The 20,286-nt window shown below is 45.3% G+C and overlaps 1 protein-coding gene and 1 long non-coding RNA gene across 3 annotated transcripts in view; one reads left to right on the top strand and one right to left on the bottom strand.

Annotated features, from left to right (window-relative positions):
- EBF2 (EBF transcription factor 2) overlaps window positions 1-20,286 on the bottom strand; it is a 203,550-nt gene that overhangs the window by 157,363 nt on the left and 25,901 nt on the right. The window lies entirely within an intron of this gene.
- LOC121039835 (uncharacterized) lies at window positions 8,163-13,484 on the top strand. Its single transcript, XR_005795020.1, has 2 exons — window positions 8,163-10,044; window positions 13,145-13,484. It is a non-coding gene; the product is annotated as an uncharacterized LOC121039835 (long non-coding RNA).

The raw sequence follows: 20,286 nt of genomic DNA, 5'->3' as shown, positions 1-20,286 counted from the left end.
GGAAACAACAGGTCTGCCCGCCATGGCTGAAAACTCCCCAGCAGCCATAAAACTCAGGTCATTACAACTGCAGAAATCACAGTGTAATTGTGTGGTTTGGGGGGGGGCACCCCCCCCCCCCCCCCCCCCCCCGCAAAGTACAGTCCAGTAAGAATCTGGCATTTTGAGTCCTTACTCCCAAATCAAGCTACCACTGGGGATTTGAAGCAGGCCCAGCTTTCTGTCTGGCTTTATATTGAAAGAAACAAGGGCTTGTCACCAGCCATCACGTGTTCAGCTTGCCCAACTGGCAAAGCAACGCAAATACGAGCAAACACCCCCTTCCTCGACGTCGTCGAGGAGCGTTTACGAAGCACAAACGTATCTTGCCTCTGGTGCCAAGCCTTGTGGGAAACAGAGGGAGACGAGACACGGTCCCTGTTGTCAAAGTGCTTAAGGCCCGGACACAGGTACCGCCAGCAATGATCGCCAGTGCTGAGGCCACACTGTATGAGGAAAATCAGATAGTCAAATTCAGTAAGTAGCCTCTGTTGACACATAAAGGAACGTGCTATTCATTTGTTCCTTTAATCAACTGGCTGTGCCTTAGTTCTGTAGCCCCTGATAAATGGAATTGTTCATATTTTATAAGGATGCGTACATTCTACCAGTCACACCAGGGAGTCAAAGCCCAGACAACACTGTCATACGGGAACACCTGGGATCAAGGGATAACGCATTAGGTAAGCAAACTAACCTTGCGCTTTTGGAACTGAAATATCAACAAAAGGATAAAATAAATGTGCAAATTGTTCTTCCCTGTGGACATTAGCCAGGCGTTTGTTCTTTAGCCAACAACAATCAACAGGCACAACACAACCGTAAAAATGCCAGCCGAGGAGCTAATCCAATAAATAAAGAAAACTCCTTGTATTATGGATAGGCCACCAATGGTCACGCCGTCGAAAGTGAGCAGTGAATTCAAACAAGAACGGGGAGGTCAGAGTCAAAGTCGGACCTACCTCAGGGAGGGGCTCTGACTGCTAACATAAATTTCAGATTTAACGCTTTCTTTAGCATATGATTTCTAGCCTGCAAAGCAACCAGATGCCACGTGGGGTGCCTAAAAAAAAAATTGCAGTAAAGCCTAACTCAGTGAGTGCTGAGTGCATACGGAGAGCCAGGCACGGTGCCTGGCATTGGCTCGCTCGGCCCTCAAAAGGCCAAATCCTGCCAAGCCATTCGTCTAAGACCTGAAGGGGAAGGAAAGGTAACCATGAGTCAGCATTTTCTAAAAGCGGCTCCCCCACTTGAAAAATGCTTGACCCTTGAACAACACGGATTTGAACTGTGTGAGTCCGCCTATATGCGGATTTTTTCCAATAAGATACAGGACTCTAGGTGTATTTTCTTTTTGTATTATTTTCGTAACATTTTCTTTTCTCTAGCTTATTTCATTGGAAGAATACAGGATATAATACATACAACAAACCAAACATGTGTTCGTTGACCATTTTATGTTATTGGTAAGGCTTCCAGTCAACAGTGGGCTATTAGTTGTTAAGTTTGGGGCAAGTCAAAGGTTATACATGGATTTTTGACTGGAAGGGGGCAGTGGGTGCCCCTGGGCCCCCACATTGTTCAAGGGTCAACTGCATTGATAGGAAAAGAGGATGGAAGAAAGGGAAGAAGGAAAGAGGATGGTACAGATCTAACTAGATTAACTATATATATATTATATATAATTATTATATAGATTATATAGATTATATAATATATATATAGATAGATTAACTATATATATATTAACCAAATGTTACTAGTGGTTAATCCTAGCTCATAGGCTTTTTTTTTCCTTACAACGTCTGTAATTTCAAATCATCATTCTCCATTAAATACAGAAGGTGTAGAAAAGAAAGTAAGCTTACTTAATATATAGTTTTTTCCTCTTTTTCTTTTTCTTTTCACTTAATATATTTTTAAAACAGCTCTGTCTTCCCTCCCCCGCCTGCTCCCCAAGCAGCCGCCGGATCCTAATGACGCTGTTCACATGGGGGCACCAGAAATAGGAAGGATGAAGGACAAAAGTGACCTGAAATAAACTGAACTCAGCAAGATGGTTATGAAAAACAAGACAGGGGGCGCCTGGGTGTCTCAGTCAGATGAGCGTCCAACTCTTGATTTCGGCTCGGGTCACCATCCCAGGGTCGTGGGATCGAGCCCTGCACTGCGCTCCGAGCTGGGCATGAAGCCTGCTTAAGATCCTCTCTTTCTCTCTCCCCCTCTGCCGCTCCCCCCCCAAGTTAAAAAGAAAAGAAAAAGAAAGAGAGTTTCCTTTTATGAGGCTTGGTAACCAGAAGAACCCCAGCGCTCCCTGACCGTTAGCTAGCATGGATGAGGTGAGTGAGGTGTTCAGAAAAAGGAAAACAGAGATTCGGGGCCTCTGGCCCGAAAGCTGCACTCAAGGTCCAGCCAGCGCCGGGAGCCCACATCCGAGCCCGTGACCTCCTTGTCTGCGACTCCACTGGGAAGTCTGCCCGGGTGGGGTGAAGTGAGGGAGACGGTGCCCAGGGATGGGCTTGATAGGAGATGGATTCTATTTGTTGTTCGGTTCCTGGAGAAGGGTGTTAGGAAAAAATTATTGATGAACTACTTTGTCATCGTTAAGAGTATTGCTGACACGCTCACAGCAGGCCCACTGCGAGGCAGACAGCGCCAGTCTACCCAACGCCTTTTGTAGCCGAGACATGTGCTGTGCATTAGGCAAGGTGTGTAAATTATGACAGCCCGAGTTCTTTGGCGAGGGCCCGCTCTGAGCCCTCTTCTGCCTCCTTCTCCCTTCTGTGTTCTATTTCCCCACGGCGCTCGCCTCAAAGCAAGTGGCGCTCCTCGGAGAGAACGTTAACAGGCAGAGGCTCTGGCTCGGAGTAAATATTGCAGGATTGAAATGCGGAGGGAATTATACCTGCTCCCTTGCAGACTTTGGAGTGCCGGGTGAGTAATAAATAATGAGGGTAATAATGGGCCCGGTTCTTCTCGGCTGTGCCTCTTGGGGGGGGCCCGGGCCGCCCCGGGCGTCGAGCGTCTTCTAAAGTCGGTGTGGCTGTTTGTGGTTATGGATTCGATCTTGAAGCCAATGGACAGGCAGTCTTGGTCAGGAGAGCAGGTGGCCAGAAGAAGTGGGGCTCCGGGACAGTTCCCAGATGCTTTCATGTCCTCCCTGTTCCCGGCCTCCTTTTGCAGACAAGGGGCCCAGAAAACAAAGAAACTCCCTGATTGTTTGGGGGAAGGAATATGATCCTAGCTTGCGTTCCAAGAGACTATTTGGAGTCACTCCTTCTGAAGCCAGAGTGGGAGAGCCTTGGAACTTTGAATAAAAACGGCACCCTGGAAGGGGTTTGAGTACCCTTTGTGATGGAGACGTAAGTGGTATAGCTCATCTGTGGGCACCGATCCCGGGGGAAGCCCTGCTAGAAAGTGGTTAGACACTTCCAGGCCCTTTGAGAAGGCACTGAGTGTCCCCCTGCCTCTTCACCCCTACCCCTATTCAACGACTGCTGCGAAATTGTTTTCTGTGAGTGAGCATTTTCAGAATTCCTCCAATAGCTCTGTCTTTTCCCGCTACTCCCGATCCCCTCTCCAAAAGAGGGCAATGGAAGTCATTTACAGTTACTTCTACGCAGTGAAAGCAGCAGGTAGATCGATGTCCTGCACTTGAACTTCTGGAATCAAATCCAGCCTCGGGAAGATAGAGCCTGCAGCCTCAGGAGGATGGAGTTGTTTCTATGGTGAGTGCAAGCGGTGCAGGAAGGAACCTCCTCCTGGTCACTGGCAAGTTCAGGTTGAAATCTGAAACACTGTAAGAAGCAATACCTCCGGGAGGTGTTCAGAGGCAGCTTTCACCGTGGAGAGCCTGCGGGTCAATAACCGAGCAGGTCTTAGAACACTGGGCCATCAGGACAGGTGAGCGAGCGATGCCCCTGCTTCTGCTCAGAACTGACCCCTAGGAGCTGGTGACGGTCAGATTCGATTCCAGCCGTGTCCTGAGAGGGCAAACGTTGATGGCCCTTCCCACTACCTCATTCTCAATTTCTTTCATCTGAACTCACGTTTTCTCCTGAAAAAAAAACACCTCTCTGGCGAAGCACCAAGAGAACAGTTAGGGATTCACCGAAGTGCTGCCTCTTGCCAGCAAGAGTTTGGACTCTCAGGGGACCAGGGGCAGTTTGTACCAAAGCTCTTTGTCTCTGAAACTCCTTCGTCTTTGTTTTCCATCTCATTAGGAGATGCATTTTTCTTTCCACCGTGCAAACAGACTTTTGCTTCTAGGTGTCATTGAATTGTTGACTTAGTATTTTCCCCATGTCCAAAGGCCTTAGGACAATAAGTGACCATGTTGAAAAAAAAGGGGGGTATTAAAATCACTCAAAATCAACGTATCATTTGTTGGCACTATTGGCTTCAATATCTATAATTCCTTCACACACTGGCTTTGCCTAGAACACAATTTTAACCCCAGTGTCTCTAAGCCAGCATCCATTTGATAAAATTTATTCCAAGAAAAATTAACAAGGCAGAATTTTTTTTCCTGATTTTTATTGATACTCAACTTCCACATTGCACTCCAAGTGCAAATTACTTCAACTTCTGAGACAGGACTAAAATCAAAGTGGTCCCTTATATAAAGTTACCTATAAAAAACACTCCACCAAAATTAAAAACATAATTTTTTAAGCACAACAATCCCCTAAAAGACACCTAAGCCCCTCGACATTCCATAACCAGGGCTGAGAGATGGGTATCATAGCTCAAATTGAGCCCCACCTCACCCCACAATATAGATAACAGAATTATCTTTGATTTCTTCATTCATCCAGAACAATGGAATCATACACAACAGTCCCGTGGGGCTGCTGATATTCCTTTGAGGCACACAGGAGACATGGAGAAGATAATTGAGGCACATAGACGAAGAACCACCTGTCCACAAACACAAATTCAACAGCAAAAAATCAAATTAAAGTGCAGGATTTCCTTTTCTTTCTCTACCAGGTCACAAAAAGCCTGTGGAACATTGCTAAGGAGTTACTTGTATGTTGGAGAGCAGCTGGGCTATTTTTTTCTAAGAGATGTTTTCTGCACTGATGTACACAGCAACGACTCTATTATGAGACAGAGTATCCTGTGTGTGTGTGTGTGTGTGTGTGTGTGTGTGTGTGTGTGTTTAATGGAAAGAGTTTAAAATGATACTAGAAGCTGGACCCATTTGATAAGTGATGACGTCAAAGCATGAGTCTTCCCAAAAGTAGCCACAATTTAATTTCCATTTTCAAATGGTCAGGGCCTCCATGTAGCACGTCTTCACTGGCATCTTGGTTCCTCCTTAGCACGAGAAAAAAAAAAAAAATCCCTTCCTGCAGGATAAAGATTCCTTTTTTTACAAATGGCTAAACATCGTGGAACATGATGAGCCCAGAGTGGGAATAGAAAGTTAAAACATACTCTGGGTCAAGATATCGAAAAGCCGGTCTGAGTGATCCTTCTTGGGAACATTGGTTGTAATTTACATTAAGGCAGGAGAATAAAAGTAGGAAATAAAAAACAGATCCCCAGCCATAACTGCACCACCTTAACCACTGACTGTTTTGACTTTCTCTGCTTCCTGGGGGCATACTTTACAGAGCAGCAATCTGTGAATCCACGATATACATTCCATTTTCCGCTAAACATCTTCCCACATTTGCTAGCCAGCCCCCATAATCCTCCTCAATGGCTGTTTACGGGTGCATCCAATTGCTGTGCTATCATGTGCCTACTCGTTCTCTTTCCTCTACAGGATATGCTTTGGGTTGTTCAGGTCTTAAGTTAGAGAGGGAGGGAGGCAAACCATAAGAGACTCTTAAAAACTGAGAATAAAAGGGGCACCCGGGTGGCTCAGTCGGTTGAGCAACCGACTTCGGCTCAAGTCACGATCTCACGGTTTGTGGGTTCGAGCCCCGCATCGGGCTCTGTGCTGACCGCTGGCTCAGAGCCTGGAGCCTGCTTCAGATTCTGTGTCTCCTTCTCTCTCTGCCCCTCCCCCGCTCATGCTTTGTCTCACTCTGTTTCTCAAACATAAATAAATGTAAAAAAAAAAAAAAACTGAGAATAAACTGAGGGTTGATGGGGGGTGGGAGGGAGGGGAAAGTGGGTGATGGGCATTGAGATCTGAGCACTGAGTTGGGATGAGCACTGAGTGTGGTATGGAAACCAATTTGACAATAAATTTCATATTAAAAAAAAAAAAGGTTGCTCAGGTCTTTACTATTCCAGATAATAAACAAGGTAATGAACATCTTCATGGAGGGAGGGGCTTTTTTCCCTTACATGATCCACTATGAGTCTATTTTTAAATAAACAACCTCTTATGTACTTCCTGGTGGGAAAACTACATCGTCCGGTTAATCACCTTTTCTGGACACCCTCTCCTTGCCAATGCTCTGCAGGGGTGCTTTTGAAGCAAAAATGAGAAGCCCACTCACAAGGCTGATGTTGGCTTTACTGAGACATGGCATCCTGCCAAGACCTCATCTCTCTGTTTCTGAGACCGGAAAGAGTATTTTCACTGCTGACTTGTGTCTCTTCAGAACCAGAGTAATTCCTTTTCCCCTTAGAGGTCGTGGGACTCGGCAATATGAACACAGCAGCACCCACTTAGCACATACTTTTCAGGCCACAATCCAGGGCCATTACCATCAGGGAAGCGCTCCTCTGGCCATCTTGACATTGTTACCTTTGCGTGGCCCAAGATGACTGTGAAGTCTTCCTCACCAGATGAGACAAATAAATTTATCTGTTACTGAAGAAGTGACCTTTCCTCAAGCCATAGTAGCAAAAAAAAACAAAAAAAACAAAAAACAAAAAAAAACTGAGTTAATAGAAGCCTTAAGAAATATTCTCCATGTGGGGGGGCGCCTGGATGGCTCAGCTGGTTAAGCGTCCGACTCTTGATTTCAGCTCAGGTCATGATTCCACAGTTCATGAGTTCGAGCCCCCCATTGGGCTCTGCACTGACGGTGTAGAGCTTGCTTGGGATTCTCTGTCTCCCTCTCTCTGTTCCTCCCCCACACGTTTTCTTTCTCTCTCTCTCTCTCTCTCTAAAATAAATAAATAAACTAAAAGAAAAAAAGAAATATTCTCAATGAGAAAGGAAGTATAACCTAATGAGACCTACTGTTGATCCTTGCTCCTCCGGGCCAAGATTCTCCAGCGATGGTTGCTCCTGTGGCCTGATCATTTCACATCACCATGTTTTAAGTGACTAGGCCAACAGGGAGAGAGGCTGGCCTTTTGGTGAGCTGTCAGGACACCAGGCTTTGTGTCCTGCCTTCCGTACTGACTCACTCCACGGCCTTGACCAAGTCCCTGAGCACTCCCTGTGGCCTCCGACATTCTCTACTCACAAGATATGAATCATTTTGGTATCAGCTCCCTTTGGGGAACTAGAGATGCAGTTTGCTTCATCGTGTTTTCCTGCCGATATTGTCATTTACAATTTGTTCTCCTCTACTCCACTTGAGTTGTGCTTTGCAAATCACCTAATCCAGGCTAAGACTAGAACAGCCTTATGGAGAAAACAAAAGAACCCATGGAGGAAGCTAGGAAGGGTGAGACTACGAGTATTCAGAAGTGTAAAAGACACTAAAACTTCGACACCCTTCTATAGAGGTCCCAGATCACACTGGGCCTCTAAACCAAGGAGTAGAGGCTGGGCTGCAAGATTGGGGTCATCCTGGATTCTGAGATCAGACTCAGATCTTGACACCCCCTGCCCCCCGCCTTAAGGACCATCACTTTCTCATCTGCTCGTGACTTTTTGCACGCCACCCACACAACATGCACACACCACAGAGAAAGCGGTTCCCAAGGTCACACCTAAGCCCAGCCTGATCCTATTGGAAAAGTAAGACACACAGGTTTCCCTGAAAACATAATTTTACCAGATATCTCAGCATTTTTCCCTGAAAAAAAAAGGAAGATATCACTGCATAGTTTCCAAGTGAAATCGTTTTAAATGTCCTACATTTGAGCCGTTCACAGAGGCTAATATTTGAATCCACTTGGGAGACTGTGTCCCCAATTCCGATGCAATCATCATGACCAGCAGGGCCTGGGATATCTTTGAGGTCAATACGAGTTTTCACAAATTGTGTACAAGACAGACTTCAGTGAAACGTGGGTGTGGGCCTGCTTTCACCGAGCAGTATTTACAGCACATGGCAAGAGGCAGGGAAGTCTTCTAACGCCCGGTCCTCAGGAAGGATACGGAAAATCACAACACGTGTGTCAGCTGCCTTTATGCTTTTTTTTCCACCTTCTTTTACTGCAGTCCCCTTCACACCTTTCCTAGTCTGCATTTCACCACGCAACTGCAAAACGCGTTCTGCCTTTGTCACTTCGAGAAGCCTCGTTCGACAAGGACCCGGTCAGGTCATGAGTCATGCCCACTAACCCGATGTTTAAGCTAGTGTTCAAGAGAAAAATGTCAGCCTTTGGGGGGCCCCAGAGACAGACTGGGGTGCTGCCTGAGCTAGTCAGTGCCTCAACCTACTCCGGTAACCATCAAGATACTCACTGCGATAACCGCAATTAAGGCGGGGGAGGGGGTGCTCTTTAGAAAAGTGCAGTAAATTCAGTTAGAACAAAAGTTATGACATTACATTTTATTTTCCCCTTTTGCCTGAAATCCTAATGCCAATATTAAGTTAGCGGCATTTGATCATGATTTGCTTTTCATATCCCAGGCATTTGTTCCCTTAGAAACTAAACAGAGGGAAAAAACTGACTCTATATAGAAATACACAGTTAACTAACTCTCCATCCCCAAGATAAACAAACTACTCTTGGCCTTATTTATGCACCACTCAAAAACAAAAACCTAAAACTACAATAAAAACAACAACACACCATGTGTGTGCAAAACTGTAGGCAAAGCTAGTTAAGCCACAGAGTTTGTGATGTTTTATACAGCAGGCTCACAAACTGAAAACAAATTTTTGATTGCTTATATATTCTGAAGTGTTTCCTGCCTACATATCCTCAGAAATCCCAGGAGCTTTCCTGGACACATGGAAAATTTCAAGTTGAGCCATTTTTAAGTTATCCATGAGTGAAAGGGGGAAAAAAAGGAGGAAAAAAAAAAAAAAACCCAGCACATGGAGTGGGAGTTTGAATTTGTCATAAAAAAGAAGAAAAAAGTTATTTTGTTCTTTGCCTGTCTTTGAGTTACTTGACAATGGCTGAACATACTTTACCCAAGTTTTTTTTTTTTCATTTTTTTCAGAAAGAGGAGAATCACCTTTGTGCCGCAGCCAAGTATGAACATATTCAGCATGTTCTTTCTATACAAGTGTGCACCAGGGAATTCTTAAGGCAGATCTACGTGTAACCGTAAAACTAGCACTACCAGGCACAAATCGGATCGCACGTCATAATGACAAATAACTACCAGAATAGGAAAGCAAGCGTGCACTTGGCATCCAGCATCCAAAATAAGAATTCGACTTTTAAAGTTACTGTACAGCATTTAACATGGAAATAATCACCTCCGCGGTGGAGATCGCGGACGGAGACGCGAACCCCGCAAAAACCCTGGCGACCGGGCGTAGACCGGCTTTTGCGCCTTCCCGCCGCGCCTCGGAGAAACACCGCCCCCAGATTCAAGGTTTCCGAGATGCTCTGCGCACGGCATCCACGTGGTAGATGGCAGAGCCTAACGGTGGCTCGGGTGCCCGGGACAGGCGGGGCAGGGAGGCGCGGAGATTCTGGAACGTTTAAAGTAAAAGACTTGAACAAGTTAAGTAGAGGGCAGAGGCCAAGGCTGTTTTTGCAGGGAAACACCCCACTCAGAAATTCAGTTCCTGGCTTCATTTCCCAAATCTCACATAAATATCTGAGGACATTGCCGGCTTCCTAGAGCCAAGAGGGAAAACATGCATTGAAAAGAACGAGCAAGAGGAGCCAGAACGCGGGATGATCGTTTCGCTGGACGCCCTCCCCTTCAGACACCGTTGGCTGGGGCTCCCGGTAAGAAGGGCCGGAGAAAATGGATGAGCGGTGCTCCCTCGCCGGGAAGGGAAGAAACTCTGCTTTTATAAATAAACTTGTCACGGAGATAGGCCACACATCAAAAAAGGAAAGTAGGGGGGAAACCTGGAAGGACAGGGGGCCTGAGGTAATGGAGCCCTCCTGTCTCCCATCGCGGCTGGTGCGCACGGCGAGGGGAAACCGAATATTAGCATTGTCTGGCCCTGGCCATTTTTTCCCTTCTCATAATATAACTTTGTGAATATGTTTAAGAGAGTGTCTGCTGTTATTGGTCTAATGAGCGAACTCTGAAATCTGAGCTAAAGACAGCTCCCTAGTGGCTGCTCACTGTTCCACAGACCGAAAGGAAACTCCTTTCAGGGGCCCATCAGGGCGAGCCACTGCTGACAGCTTGGAACGGCACAGCACACAGATTTATTTCACAGACAGCCACAGACAGGAATTTAGCACCCTGTGCTGGCCTCCTGCTTAGTGGAGAAGGTGTTAAAATGCAACCATGCAGAGCTCTCCCTTGAACAAAACCCAGTAGCGACTAATCAAGCGGTCACCCGTCCCCCGGCAGAAAATTCCGGGTGCCGAGCAGCTGAGCGCCGAGCGGGAGCACCATCCTGACAGCTGCTCGGCGGCCGCTGCAGCTTGAGAGCTGCCTCGGAAATCGCTAAATATTTTGCGTGACCTTTCAACTTACAAATTAATTGATTTATAAACAACGGCAAATGTTATTTATTTATTTATGACATCTTGGAATGCCTTCCCTCGATTTAAGGGCACAGAGCTGCCGAGAATATTCCCTGAGGCCTCCGGCGGAGCTTCAGACCCAGAGGGTGGCGGCTCTTGCTGTCCCTCGCCAACGCGCCTCCCCTGAACGTGCGGCTGAAAGGCGGGGACCAAAGTGGGTGCTGATGTGTAAGACAGTCACCCGCCCCCACTAAGCAAGTCTGAACCGTGGTGTCACCTGCAGAAAATAAGCACACTAGCTTTGTTCTATACGTATATAGATAGATACATATATGTGTGTATTTCTGCGTGTACCGTGTGTGCATATATACCTGTGTGTGTGTACATGCAAAATATACATACACACATACACATATGTCTCTAAGGCAGCCTTCACCTTCAGATTTGTAGCGAAAGTTACTCTCTCCCCACTGCTGCAAATTTTAAACAAGTACTCAACAGTTGATGGGCTGAGCTATTTAGGGATAAAAGTGAACTACATTTATGGAAGCGATTGCTACCGCTTCCTGGTCGCTGGGGGTCGTTCCTAAGGAAACTGCACACAGTCGGCAATATTGTTTATATTGATTAGTTTGCTAATCTCACTCTCCCTCACGTATGCCATGCTTTCTCATACTTAGTTGGTGTGTTTATGAAACTACCGACTTGTTCTGGCAAAAGGAGGAGAGAAAAAAAAAAAGAGAAAGAAAACAAGGAGAAGGCAGGAGGAGGACCAGAAGAAACATTTTTCTTTCGTATTTTCTGTGCTGGAAGTAAGCCCCTGGGTCTCTCGTTTTTAATTCCATTTGCAATGGCTCTGAAAGCTGTCCTCGCCTAGTGTATTCCCAGTAAACGTATCCCTTCAGCTCGCTTCTCTTTCTCCCCACCTCAACTCTTAAAGTTTGCCAATCGATAAATAATAATGACCAGATGCTCCCTCAGTCCGGTGCTGGAACCATGCACGATGCCAAAGGCAGGACACATCGGGTCAAACAACGATCTGCGTCCCAGAAGGTCTTTAAAGCAAGGGACACAAGAGTGAAACGCGATGGCACATGGACCGAAAGGACCCTGCCCGAGACCCCAAAATGCATCTTCACAGAACCAACTCTACATTTGTTGCGACGACCCTGTCGCACCCCCTCCCCTGTGCTATTTGCAAGCCTGCCAGCATTCTTAGCGGGAAATAATATTTATTTGGACTTTTTTTTTAATGTTTATATATTTTTGAGAGACAGAGAGAGACAGAGCATGAGCGGGGAGGGTCAGAGACAGAAAGTGAGACACAGAATCCGAGGCAGGCTCCAGGCTCTGAGCGGTCAGCCCAGAGCCCGACGCGGGGCTTGAACCCACAAACCGCAAGATAATGACCTGAGCCAGAGTCGGATGATTAAGTAACTGAGGCACCCAGGCACCCCTCGGCTTTTTTTTTTTTAGGCCAACATGTTATCAAATCTCGGGGGCACTTGCAGAGCCAAAAAAAAAAGGGGCACAGTATGAATAAGAAACTGATGCCTAGGCAAGTGCCCCTCCCAGAGCTCCTCCTCCAGAGTGGTAAAGGTTTCCCCACCTCACTGTGGTAACTTTACAAAGGGAGCCTTGAAAGAACCAGAGCGTTAGAAAACCAAAGTGGGGAAAGAAACCTCATCACCTTAGGAAGCCAAATCCGTCTGCTCCCATTCCAAGACAGAAGAGAAAAAATTATGCCCTGTTTATTTTTCTACTTCTCCCACTTCTTTGCAAGCATATCATTTTCCTAGAATTCTTGTGTCGTAGGTTTTGGTTAAAGGGATAAGACTGTATTTTTGTCCCTGAAGTCAAAAGGGGTGTGTGTGTAGGGTAGTGGTGTGGAGGAAAGAGGAAGGGAAGCCACAGGTATGATGTGACGGAGGAACTTTGTATGGAAGGTTCCTTTGCATGTGTATGTACATATAGATTCATATATACATATAGATTCATACATACATACACATTCATATATAAACATACAGACATACATATACATTCATATATACTTACATATACATATATATTCATACATACATACACATTCATATATACATATATGTAGATATGAACATAAAGTTCACATCACACTTACTAGTATAGGGAACGTGCGGAAAAGTATATTTTCACTTAGATGCAAATAGTTTATAGGAATCCTATACAAAGAAAAATGCAACCAAAAATAAGTAGCTTGAAATAGAGAAATTTGCCTTAACCCCAAGTTGAAAACCATCTAAGTGGTTCCTGATGCACACTAAGTTGTCCCTCTCACTCTTACTCCCTTGCTCTCTTCCTGGAGTCGGTATTTCATATATTAAACAGGCCCTTTCATTCTATAAATGTGTTTGCATTCCAGATGAAATCTATTGAGGCAAGGATGAAGTGCGAGCCAAGATGGGCAGAGAGGGTTCTCAATTCTTCCATCAGTGGACACGGTTACAGTTTTTATTCTGGATTTACATAATATGTTCTGCCTTTGAAATACTTCCCCATTGGTGCTGGTTGCTAGATTTCAAACAGGTGCTACCAGTGAGGCACCCAAGGTAAAAGGACATGTCCCTGTCCCCTTGCCCAGTGTGCATTATGTATACTCAAAGTGTCCCTGAGACCCCTGACCACTAGAACATGAAACAAAGACTTCCACAATGTAGGTCTTCTTTTATTCATTCATTAAATAAACGTTCATTGGTACCTACTATGTGTTAGGCATTATTCTCGATGTTGGGGATGAACCGCTAAACAGAAAAACAAAACTCTCTGCCCCTTTGTAGTGGGAGTCAGCGAAGGCAATATACACAAGCAACAAATGAGAAAAATACAGAGCACGTTAATTAGTGAAAAGCGTGATGAGAAAAATCGAGCATGGAAGGGGGTTGGGAACTGCAGGATCGAGGAGGAGGATCTTCACCGGGGTAACATTTAAGACCCCAAGGACACTGGAGCAAAAGCTTCACATTGAAACATACAGTCCCGGGGCGCCCAGGTGGCTCAGTCAGTTAAGCGTCTGACTCCTGGTTTCAGCTCAGGTCATGATCTCACATCGGGCTCTGCGCTGACAGTGTGGAAACTGCTTGGGATTTTCTCTCTCTCCCTCACTCCCTCTCTCTCTGTCTCTCAAAATAGATAGATAGATAGATAGATAGATAGATAGATAAACAAAAGAAACATACAGTCCCAATTAAAAAGTAGATATGAACTAACTAACGACAAGGATTTTTCCGTCGGTTTTTATCATGCCAATCACAGCCAATGGTAAAACAGCTGAATTTCCCCCCATTTTCTCTCCAGAGACCAGATTGTGCTTTCCCGCACCCTTTGCTGCTTCTTTCCCACTGAACTTGCACCATTTGGTTCCTGCTGTCCTAACAGTAGGTTCTGTCATTCCTTTAAGTAATATTTGCTGGGTGTCTACTCTGTGTCAACATTTGAGGAGGAAGTATCAAAATGGTGTAAAAGCAACATCTATGAAGTCTTCCCTCCTCTGTCTCTCCCCCCAGCTCCATCATACCTGCTCCCCTTCCTACTTAAGGCAGAAACATTCCAAGATCCCAAATCAGTACCTGGGAGTTTTAGTTTCAGGTGCCAGTTCCTACATGGTAAATAGATGTGCTCCAGTTACGGCAATTCAGACTCCCTGGTTTTCAGATACACCCCTCCTAAAATCACATGTCTACTCACTATTAAAAAAATCAAGTCAAGCCACAACAAAATGACTCCATGCAATTGTGTATCACAGGTAAAAGAAAACCTTGTCGATATGAAATCAGACAGTGTAAAATTCTCTCCCAGAGGAATCTGGCATTATTACATCCCCCATCAATCATGGTATTGTCTCTCCAACAACTGTATCAGATGCAACATCCAGATATTGCTGTCATCCTACCAATTCAGCAAAGACTCCAGATACCATTACAAACAATTCGGTCCCACCAAAATCTAAACTCTGCCTAGAGATTTCAGAGTCCTCACTTGTTTCCAACAACTATGTCCAAATTCCGGGGCTTTGCCGTTGCGTGTAATGGAATTTGACCTAAATATATGTGTATGACCTACACATGTACATTTATGAGGAAATCATGGATCTGACCTTGGCATATAAAAGAAATACTCTATACACATTATCATAGAATAATATCTGACAGTGCATTATTGGATGGCATGTACTCTAAATCTTACCAAGATCAGTTCCTATTCTGGGCATGCCATTTAACAACAGGCAATGATTCCCCCTAGCCCATATTACGGATCACGTTATCGGAAGCATCCAGGCAATGCTCCAAGTATACAGGATATAACAGGTAGACACACGGATGGGTCCAGCAAAGCGTCTGCCTTCTGAATTTACTTTTTTTTCCAGTAGGGAGAGAGTTTTGGGTTTTGTCTCGTCAGATACTCCCGATGTGGGTGAAAATCACAAAACCAAGCTTAAACTTCAGTGCAGATATCAGGTGAGCATTCAGGTCACCTTCTCTTTATCCCCTGATGCCATTAGGATAAAAACGCTTCCCCCCCTCCTCCTTCCTGCATCCTCACGCACATATGCACACGCACAAAAGTTGACTCTGAAGCTTTCGGTTTCACTTAACGTCTTCCCTTTGTCCCCGCCACGGATAACCCAAAGCAAGCGAAGTGAGGATCTTGCCTTGGCCCCTGCACAGAAAACACCCACGGTACTTTCACCCTATGTAGCTTATTTATAATCCTCTGTAAATTCACCCAAAAGTCATGAACTACATAATACTAATTCTTATAGGTTGACATATTTCCCTGATCTTTCATGAGCCACATGGGGAAACAGTTTTCTCCTGATCTGAATGAAGAAGAAAAACAGTGATCCTAATCAACCATTTGCCCTTAGTGGCTTCCCTAAACAAATCTGGGAAAGCGCTTAAAGGCTTGGGAATAACCATGACCCTGCTTGATGCACTGTAATAACCCTACCTAATTATACTGATATAAAAACTAATTGGAAAGATAGCAAATGTCAGGGTAAGATGCAAATCGTAGGGTGTTAATTGCTGAACAGGTGCTGGAATAGAATTAAATGAGCATTCTGATTAAAAGAGTGGAGGAAACAAATGTGGACCCCCGATACAAACTTGGCCATGTGACTTCTTCAGCAGTCCATTCCACCAGGAAAAGGTCATGGTGCTGTGACCTCTGTTCTGTGATGGGTGGACCAAGAAAATAATAGTGACCACAGAAGAAAAAAAAACAACAACCTAGCAATAATACCAACATGACTTCTAGAACCGACTGCTTGGTTTGAGCCCCAGAGACATGCAATGTGTTTTAAGAGTTCTCAGATACAGAAATAAGCCTCGCCAGAATCAAGAATGCAGAAATGCTCACCTTTCCCCTTCCACCTTGGACCAGAAGTGCTCCTATCCCGCCCCCAAGTACAGCACTACACAGTGCTAAGTGCTACGAGGGACTCACAACACACTTGGGGAGGGATGGAGTGCTTGATTAATTAACTGAATCCATAGCATCGCTTGCCTTGAATAAGGTGAAGCCGTATACAAGCCATGGCATTGGAGTGAGACGACATGACAGAGAATATATCGGCGGTTCCAACTGCTATGAACTGCTCATTCTTATTGCAAACAGCATCTCTTGATGCTCTAGCCATCCAAACCGTAAACTGTGTCTATAAAGGCGATTTTCTCCTTAGCCCGGCATGCCAATGAAGAATGCTTCCTCCCAAATGCCTTGGTCAAGCTCTCGGCCTTGGTCAAGCTCTCGGCCAATCGTCATTCATCTCCTGACATTTGGAGAAGCCTGGACCAACAGCGCCTGCATGCTGACGCCATCCAGAGACGAAACCCTGAGGGCAGCCGCTGCATGTGGGTGCTGGGTGACAGAGATACAGCTCCCAAGCTCCAAGTCGATAGGATCCCTTCCCAACACCATGACACCGTCCATGCTCCCACCTCCTAAAGAGGCCCTTTGCTTCAGCAACCCCCCCTCGAAGAAATGCTCTACGTGAAGTTCCTACCCCTTTTCTCGACATACAACCACAAACAACCCAGAAGGAAATGACTCCCTTTCCAAGGAAGGATGCTGCAGCTTAAGGGTTCTTTTCTCCCCGTAGTTTGTGGGGCTTTGAGATGTATGATGCTGGACACCTAAACTAGCTCTTCAGTGCAGGGAGAGGGAGGCTGCACAGTTCTGCCCTGTTCTACTGGTGTTTCTCACTCTGCCCTGCCCCGGGGTAGAACAGCAATTCATTTACAGTGCTCGTTCCACCGGGGGGGTGGGGGGGCCTCTTCACCCAGTGGCTGCCAACCGCACACTGTTCTGCTTACCTGTATTTGCTTTTGGTGATAGAGCCCAGGGACGGCAGGGCGCACAAAGCAGCAAAGTTAATCCTTCTAACTCAGACCTACGTCTCCTAGAGTTAGAGCAGAAAGCGCAGCAACCCAGTTTGCTTCCTTTTATTTATTTTTTTTTTGTCTGCACTTAATAGATTTGGCCTCCACTGACAGTGGGCAAAAGAAAATAATACGATGGTGACATGAGACAATGCATCAACTCAGCAGCCCAATTTCAAAGTGCAAACAGAGGAGCTCCCAAATGCTTTAAGAGGGAAATGTGGGTACAGGAGGCATGGGTGAGATTTCACCGTGTTTATTTATGCTTTTATAAGGACACTGAGAATAATAACAAAACAGGATGGGAAAGAGAAAAATTTTTGCTCCAGCTTGGAGATGGGGGGGGGTGGGTAGAACCTCCTTGCTCTTTCCTTTTCTTTGATCTTAAGAGAAGCTCACTCTCTCTTGTTCACTCTTCTCTTTAAGGAAAAAAATAAATAAATAAACTGTCTCCTGAGTAATAAAGTCAAGACACTTGCCAGTAAAAATTGGTTAAGGTCATCACTTCCGAAGGTCAAACGAGTTTTAGACAAGATGCCATGTGGGATCACCATTCAGCACATTTCGTTAAATGGTTAAAAATAATAAAAATAATGACAGTAGTGGAGTTATTTAAAAAAAAAAAAAAGCACAGAAGTCAGAGAGAAAATGAGAGAACCAGATGTCTTGAAGGAATGCTGGGAAATGCTTAAGAGGAAGATTTCTCCCACCCCAAACAAAAGCTTCCCCAAGGATCTTTTGAGATGCGCTGTCAGTATCTGATGCAACACCATATATCTTTTTTTGTGTTTTGCTGTGGGGTTTTCTTATTTATTTATTTTATTTTAACAAAGAAGACACAACAGGGCAAACTTTTTTAAAGGGATGGCAATTCAAGTTGACCCCAAAGCAAGCATTTCCCCAGATCCCTTGTGCACGATGCCTTGTCGAAAGATCCAAAAGACGGCAGAAGCGATGTTGTTCCAACAGTAGGTTGGCATAGAGGGGCCAACCTCATGCTCAGCCTTTCTGAAAATGATACCATCAATTTAAATGAGAAGATACCACGATCCACGCAGGTTCCGAAAGAAGAACTCTGCTTTAAACAGGTGGAGGCCAAGAGACTGTTACGAGATGCAAATGAACTCTCACAGGAGACCTCCGTGGCTCCAAAAACAAACTCGGAATCCACACTGACAGTGCAGCCCGCGTTCCAAGTTATGTCACATCCTTTCGCAGGGCAATAGTGGGCCGTCAGGCCTGGTGCTTTTTATGATCCGTTTGCTTTTTCAGGCCACAGCTCACCCACGGAACCAAAAAGTCTCTTGTGCCAAGGGATGCTTTAAAACTCCAGTGAGGCCACCGCAAGACTCCGGTTCCAAGTACTGTTCGTTGCCAGTGACAATTAGAACAATCTGAAAATGTTCCTCCCAGAAAAATACACTCTTTTTTTGTTGTAACAGGGGTGTAAACGCCAGCCAATCTCTTTTGGCACCCAGTGCCGTAAGAAGTGCTTTCACTGTGCCACCTCTCGACAAAAACGCCCTCAATGAGTGTCCTCTGAGGACCAGCTTTGAAAAGGGGTTTCGCGTATCAGGTTAATGCATGCACTTGGCACGGCCCAACTTTTGCACCAAGGCTCTGGGGTATGGGGTGATAAGAGCCAGGTTCTGTTTGTTAACGATAAGGCAATTATTTCTTTGGTACTTCATAGGAAAAAAAAAAAATCTTACAGCAAAGATTCAAACAAGGATCCCTAGGGAGACAACGGAACTCGTAGGTTGGAAAAGTTTCTTTTTTTTTTTTTTTTTCCTGCACAAGAGCAAACAAATGGGCCATTGAGAGCAACAGAACGGCTGAGACCAAGTTCCCGACAAACACACTGGCTGTCGGCTCCTGCACAAGTCCGCGATAACTTGGGGAGGGGAAGGCAGGCGGCAAGGGGAAAGAGAGACAGGAAGAAAAGGCGCAGAGTGAGAGGAAAGGAAAAAGAAAAGGAGGCAAGAACAAGAACAGAATAGGAGTAAAGAGGCAAGAAAGAGAACAAAGGAGTGGAGACGGGATAAGAGAAAAGAAAGGGCACAGTACATCACTGGTGGAACTTTCGATGTGTTTGGGGTTGGAAGAGATCCATGAACTTGGAAGGGTAAACAAATTAGATCTTTATTTTCACTGCCCCCTAATTGAAATTTAGCATCTAAGCATCTCTTTCCATTTTAAATGTAGACAAGCCCCAACGGGATCAGAGATCCACAGGCTTTCCTGGACCATCGACGGTATCCATGATGAAAAAGGAAGGGATGTGGTGGGGGAGATGAGAACACCAAAATCTTGGGATGGTATCAGGCAACCTCTCTCTCCATAGACATAGTATTTCAGAGGATAGATATACATATCTATACATGACTTGGGTTTGGAAAAAAGGTCCTTTCATTTACTCCCTGGGTCTGGTTTTCTGCCTTCAAGCCCTGGCTCCCTGACCTTCCCCGGAACCCTCTAACGTGCAACAAGTCTAGGCTTCCCATGCCAGGGAGCTTTCAGGAAGTTTTCTCAAGGTCATCACATCTGATTAACAGCTGAGAGTCAGTTCCACAGCTCTGCAGGTCAGGTCAAGCATGACAATCTTTTCGGACACAATTTTGCCCAGCTGGTTCCTGCTAAGGTCTGTAAAACTCAAAAAAAAAAGAAGAAGAAGAAGAAGAAGAAGGTAGGCTGTGACTTCCCAAAGAAGCATGTCACTGACGCCTCATTTTTAGTTTTCTACTAGGGAAAAAAAATTGCCGAAGGGACCGAGATTAATCTACAGACACAATGGGTCTCAAAACAACCAGCCTTCCGGGGCGCCTGGGTGGCTCAGTCCGTTCAGCATCCAACTTCAGCTCATGTCATGATCTCACAGTTCATGAGTTCAAACCCCGCATCCAGCTCTGTGCTGTGGGTGCAGAACCCCTTCGGATTCTCTTTCTCTCCCTCTCTCTGTCCTTTCCCATGCACATGAGTGCTCTCTCTCTCTCCCTCTCAAAATAAGTAAATAAACTTAAAAAAAAACAAAACAAAACAAAACTAGCCTTCTTTCCAACCTTCCTTGTCCTCAGAATTACATCACAGAATCCCATTTCCACGGAACTTCAAATCCTGCTGTCAG

Source organism: Herpailurus yagouaroundi, unplaced genomic scaffold (assembly GCF_014898765.1).
Source record: "Herpailurus yagouaroundi ecotype Mexico unplaced genomic scaffold, PumYag 181, whole genome shotgun sequence".
Taxonomy (NCBI): Eukaryota; Metazoa; Chordata; class Mammalia; order Carnivora; family Felidae; genus Herpailurus; species Herpailurus yagouaroundi.
Note: the sequence above shows the minus strand (reverse complement) of the source record. Positions and strands in the feature narration are given on the sequence as shown.